This window comes from Euprymna scolopes, chromosome 18, assembly GCF_053919585.1.
Source record: "Euprymna scolopes isolate OS-2025 chromosome 18, ASM5391958v1, whole genome shotgun sequence".
Taxonomy (NCBI): domain Eukaryota; kingdom Metazoa; phylum Mollusca; class Cephalopoda; order Sepiida; family Sepiolidae; genus Euprymna; species Euprymna scolopes.
Genome location: NC_136499.1, coordinates 117,427,749 through 117,434,404, shown reverse-complemented (window position 1 = coordinate 117,434,404; position 6,656 = coordinate 117,427,749).

Genomic DNA, 6,656 nt, shown 5'->3' with positions numbered 1-6,656 from the left:
AAACCGGTGTTTCCTCGTAGTGTCCCCTGTGGACGTATCCCCACCGGTGATAAGTGGGTGCGGGAGGAGTATGTTATCACTTCCATTGATTGTAACAGAATTTGACCGTGGACTCTCAGCAGAAACAATATAGGGATCTAAGTTTATCGAGTAAGTGGATAGGTGATAGGCCTATAACATACCAAAGGTAATGTGCTGCAGTGCGTGCACATTAAATTTGCATGAAAGGTATTGATTTTCAATCCTATTAAGGTCAAAATCGCAGGGGGAAAATGAGTTCATTTTATTTATATAGAAGATAGAATAGAAGAGAAGAGAAGATAGAGAAGAGCAGAGAAGAGAAGATAGAAGGGAAGAAGATAGATAGATGAAGAAGATAGAAGATAGAAGAAGATAGAAGATAGATAGATAGAAGATAGATAGATAGATAGATAGAAGATAGAAGAATAGAAGAATAGAAGAATAGAAGAATATAGAAAAGAAGATAGAAGAAAGAAGATAGATAGAATAAGAGAAAGAAATAGATAGATAGATAGATAGATAGAAGAAGAAGAAGAAGAAGAAGATAAAACGTCCATTTCCAGTTGAAATTCCGCGATTGTCTTCACTTGTCCCCAGTCGAACTCCTCACGAATGAAAACTTAACAAAGCGAAAATGCAAAGATGCCGACATTTTAAGAGAGTTGGGCATAGACAGAAAGGCTAAGAAGAGAGAGATAAAGACAAATATACGAGAGAGAGAGAGAGAGAGAGAGAGAGGGGGGGGGTGAAACAGGCACACAGACCGACAAACAGATACAAAGGGAAAGAATCAGTATATAATAAGAAAGAGAGAGAAAGAGAGTGATACAGGAAGAGGAGAGATAAATGTACATGGAAAGCGTGTGCGAGAGAGAATGATGTAAAGAGACAGACACACAAAGGGAAAGAAGTATAAGAAAGACAGTCATATGTACATGGTGGAACGATAAATTTGTCGTCCTAAAGAACACAACACTACTGCTTGATTCTAAAACTTTTATTGAACAAAAAATCAATTCAGCTAACTTGATTATGTAGTAGAGCTCATATGTATTCAATGTATCCGCCTCCAGCCTTAATCAGCGCCTCGAGACGGGCCCGGCACTGGGAACATGCCTTTCCCACAAGCGTCGGCGGGGGCTCCGCGAATATTCAACGAATACTCGTAGATCAGGCTGGCTTTGGTATTGTGGGAGGTTATGTTTATAATGTTCTCGACGTATGACCAAACAAAGTAGTCCAGTGTGTTCATGTGGGGTAGGTGTGAGTGGAGGGGTTAAGAGTACCAGTGAGAAAAGGGTACAAAGTCGTAGCACTCCTGAAGCCAAGGTTGGGTCTCTTTGAACTTGTAGGCCAGCGCCGAGTTCTGTTGCCATACCCAGGATCTGCCAACGGCCAACTGATGTCACCAGGGGACCACCACACCCTTCAGCACATCCAGGTACACTTTGGTATTTACTTTCAAGATGACTTCGAAGATACGAGGTTGCATGATGTAGCCCTCATTTGAAACCTCACCAAAGACCATAACCGTGGCCAGAAACTTCGTTGAGCTCTACGCCCAAGCTTGAACCGTTTGGATTTGCATTTTTAGGGTGGTGGATATGGTTCTGTTGTTATAATTTGGATGGGTAGAGAGCATAAGTTGTATAGCGGCGCATCTCCGATCTCACTCGTTGAACATTGTGTCACTTTCAGACATGATAGAAAGCTCCTATCGCTGTTGAGATTTGTATACAACCGGCCAACTAGTAGATGGTCTGCAAGAAAAAAAAAACAATTTTTGTCAAATGGAAATTGAATCATATCGTCTTTTCTAGGGCGAAAATTTTATCGTTCAACCCTGTATAGAGATAGACAGATAAGAAACCAACTTGAGAAATATACAAAGAAAGAGACGGATCGTGCAGAAAGAGAGAGAGAGAGAGAGAGAGAGAGAGTGAATCGTAAAAAAAGACATTTCAAGCACGGATTGACATGACAAATAACGCCCTACATAAGAGCTCATCTTTCATACTCCTCGAATTAACATTCACACGCAACATGAACCAAAAAATACATTGAGGACACATTGCCAATGTTGATGCAACGAAGGTAGATTCTCTCTACTCTGCTAGAAACTACTCGCATCTAAGCTGGTGAATCTACCACTCGTCTCTCCTTAGACATGTTCCTAAAAAAAATCAACGCTCTAATAGGCCACGCACTATCAACCAAGCACCAACCACTGTCCCATCACCGCAGTATTGCATCCACGTGCCTGTTTTACAAATACTTTAATGAAATTTAGTCTGATAAAGTGTAAGCACTTATATTGCATGTCAAGCGGCAAAATCTCTCCCCTTTCACTGTAGTGATACCTTGATGCCGGAATTCTTTCTGTTCTAATAGTTTGTTCTGACGAACTGCTAAATATAGAATTCTCTTCCGATCTCCTGCTTCGTTGACTGTAAAAATACTCATGTAAAGAAGATATAGAGAAATAGATAGAGAATTAGTTACTTAAGAAGCCAGATAGAGAAATATATAGAGAAAGAAAGAAACGGGTAGAGAAAAAGACAAAGAGAGAAAGAGAATGAAAGCTATATGTGTATATATACACATGCACGGATTTGGAGTTTATATTCGAAACACCCCCCTCATGACTAGGGAATCTAAACTAGAATCAGATGACCAGGCCTTCATGTGGTTTAAACTAACTTTACAACATAGTGCAAGCTTCCTATATTTTCTTTATCGCTTTCCCTCGATCCAAGATTGTACTCTAATCAATCATGTCCCTTACATCATAGATGTGGCACTCGCCCTTGACACTGGCGCCCAAATACATGTATTTGGTGACTTAACACTCAATACAATAATTGGTTTGGTTTCTCTAACTACACAAACACAGCTAGTAGCATCATCCATAACTATTCTATATCCCATTCCTTGACACAGACATTAACATTCTTGACCCGACTCCCAGATGGTCAAGCCCAGCAAGCCACACCTCTGGATCTATTTCTGACAACAGTTCCTGACGACTGTTTAACGAATGTCCATTGTCCCCTCGGGAATGCTGATCAAGCTGTGACATCACCCTAAACTCTCGGCCCCAAATTGAAGAGCCGTTGCTCAAAACGACAAAGTACTGCAATAAGGCTGACTGGAATGCAATTAAAGAATATATCAGAAATACGTCATTGGGAAATATCTTTTGTCTTCCTGTTTGCGGAAAACCTAAAGAAGACCTCCAGTCTGTGGTGGAATGGGGTAAAAACGGATGGTTACGTGCAATGCTGCCAAGACTAAGCTCCTTTAGTAATTACAAGAAACCGTCTCAACCACTAATAGCTATGGCTAAAGATACATTACCTGAAAGTACTTCATTCAAACTTCTCGGCTTAACGTTCACAGGGAACATGAGTTCGAACAGATACATCGATAGTATTGCCAAGGCTGCTGCGAGGAAGGTGAGCTCTCTTTATCGTGTTAGAAAGTGACTTGCGCCTGAAAGTATTCTGTACCTCAACAAGGCCACCATTCGCCCATGTACGGAGTATTGTTGACACACTTGGGCTGATACATCTGCTACTAGTCTCTCATTCCTGGACAGGGTTCAAAAGAGAGTCGCCAACCTGATAGGTCCGGAACTGTTATCTAAGCTTCAGCCTCTGTCCCATCGACGAAATGTTGAATCCTTCTGCCTGTTCTACAAGTATTTTAACAGTGAATGCTCCGACGAACTCCAAGCACTTGTGCCCCCTCGACGTAAATACGCCCGACAAACCCGACAAGCAGATAAATCTCATCCCTACACAGTAGAGATCCCTAGATGTAAGAATGCCTTCTACTTCAATGTTTCTTCCCCAGAACTGCGAGACTTTGGAACTCCCTTTCGGGATTTTTTACTGACATGCAGAAGTTCAAGTGTAATATATATATATATATATATATATATATATATATATATATATATATATATATATATATATATATATATATATATATATATATATACTTTGCTGTATGCTCGGGTACGCGTACAACAAATTCCGACCTTAACCTTTGACTTTGACCTTACACCATTTCAAGGTAAGAGACCATCATCATGTCAGGTTTGGCCATGATCACTTTAGTATGCTATATGACCTTGACCTATGACCTTAACGTTGAAAAATTGTGTGCACCATCCCTAGGTGGGTGCCCGTCATCATGTCAGTTTTAGTCATGATCGGTCCAGTGGTATGGCTTGTCGGAGAGTTGTACACAAAGAGAGAGAGAGAGACACACACACATACACACACGCTGCTACATGATATTTATATGTCTACATATATATATAGAGAGAGAGAGATAGATAGATTGTGTGTGCAGTATACGTCATATAATATGTCAATGAAGATGGCATAATGTATGAAAGTCACGCGAGTGACGTCATGTATTACGTCATACCGAAAAAGTTTTAAAATGGGAGGCAAAAATAAATGTAAAGATTCCCATGCAACGCTGGGTAGAATAATATATATGTGTGTGTGTGTGTGTGTGTGTGTGTGTGTGTGTGTGTGTGTGTGTGTGCACTAAGGGATCACTACACTCTTCAGCACATCCAGGTACACTTTGGTGTTGACTTTCAGGCCGACTTCGAAGACGTGAGGTGGCATGATGTGGCCCTCACTTAAAACCACACCAAAGACCGTAAAACTGGTCTATTACTTAAAACATATTAAAATTTATTTTGTTTTGGAAGGTTTTTTTTAAAACTATATATATATATATATATATATATATATATATATATATATATATATATATATATATATATATATATATATATATATATATAAAGAGAGATAGAGAGATAGAAAGATAAAAAAATACAAAGAGAAAGCAAGGAGAAACTTGATGCTCGCAGATATATGTCACTGACCTTTGTTTCTTTCACCGCTATCAACCACAAACCACAGTAGTCCCCTTCTCCACGACCACCACAGACTCCCAAAATGCAAACGTTACCAACATCAGCGATCAACCACCAACTTAACCCCCCTCCCTTGGTTACTCTTCGTATTTATTTATCTTTTTTAACCTCCGTTTTTGTCTGTGACAATGTTGCGGAATGTCATCTGAGAAAGGCAGGTATTTGCTAAACGGAATGGTGACAGGGGCCATCAAGTGCGACGAGAGAAGGAGGAGGGGTTGTTGTTAGAACTTCACGTGACTTAAGAATACAGGATGGCTTACGGCACGAACACACACAAATCGGAAGGATTAATCTCGTCATATCTGCACCAAACACGACAGCCATGTTTTTTTTTTTATATCTCTGTTTCCTAGTCTCTCACTTCGCGTCCATTCATCGCCTTTTCTCTCCCTCTGTTTTACCCGTTCTTTCTCTCTTTCACTTTATCTATTTCCTTTTCCCCTTTTATCCTTTCCTGATTTCTTTGTCTTCTTTTTAAAAGAATGTAAATTGGTCTAACAAGGCCGTAGGCTACCCGAAGGTTCACTTTTAATTGGCTACTACATTGACTACTCCACTTACCCTTGATCTTCGCTTTAGTTTAGTAGTTTAGCAAGAAATCATCAAGTATCAGTTTTTACGTATTTGGTATGACACTAACGGAAGATTGAACCCTGGTCTTCCGGTCCATTAGTTAAGACTGATCAATATGCCAGATTGACTGAGATTATATATATGATCACAATTATAATTGATTTTGAAAAATAAATTAATTACAAATGATACGTCCCAAAAATTTGGGGTCGACTAGGATATTAACAAAGGGCAGATAACCTCTCCCTTTAAAGCACTCAGGGAGGGAAAAAAACACCATAGTATCGCTTATAATAAATAAATAAATAAATAAATAAAAATAAATAGATAAATAAATTTAAAAAAATAAATAAATTAGTAATCTGAAGAATATAGATATTTTCAAAAAAGGATTTAAACTTGTCCATAAAAAACTCGTCCACGGAAAACAAGTCCATGGAAAACTAGTCCATGGAAAACTCGCCCATTTTTGCAAAGTAGGAAAACTGGTCCATTATTTAAAAAAACATTAAAATTTATTTTCTTTTGGAAGAGGGGGGGGGCTCTTTTTAAAACCATATCTGTATTTTCTTTAACTTTTTATTTTTGAGCGATTATCGAGACTTCCAAGATGTGATCCTTTCATATCGGACATTATTTTTCTAATATAAGACTCGACACTACTTGTTTTTAATTGAATAAACGCTTTAAAATAAGCTACTAAACATTTACCAAGCTAGGTAGAAGACGAACACAGTAAAATCGATTTTTTTTAGTTTTTCTAAAACAATGCTAAGCAATTAAACATATTTTTAAAAATAGTATGAAGATGTATTTCTTTTAAAAGCAATATATCATTCAAGAACGGTCATAAAATGTGTTTTTAATCAATATTTATTCAATAATGGACCATTTTTCTCACCTAGCTAAAATGGACGAGTTTTCGTGGACAAATTTTCCACAGACAAGTTTTCTATGGACGAGTTTTCTTTGAACAACTTTTCAAGACACCTTATAAAGATAACACAATATACTAAGAGCACTCCCGCTTTAATGCAGTCGTAAAATACGTTTATATATAACTAGCAGTACAGCCCGGCTTTGCTTGGGCCCTATG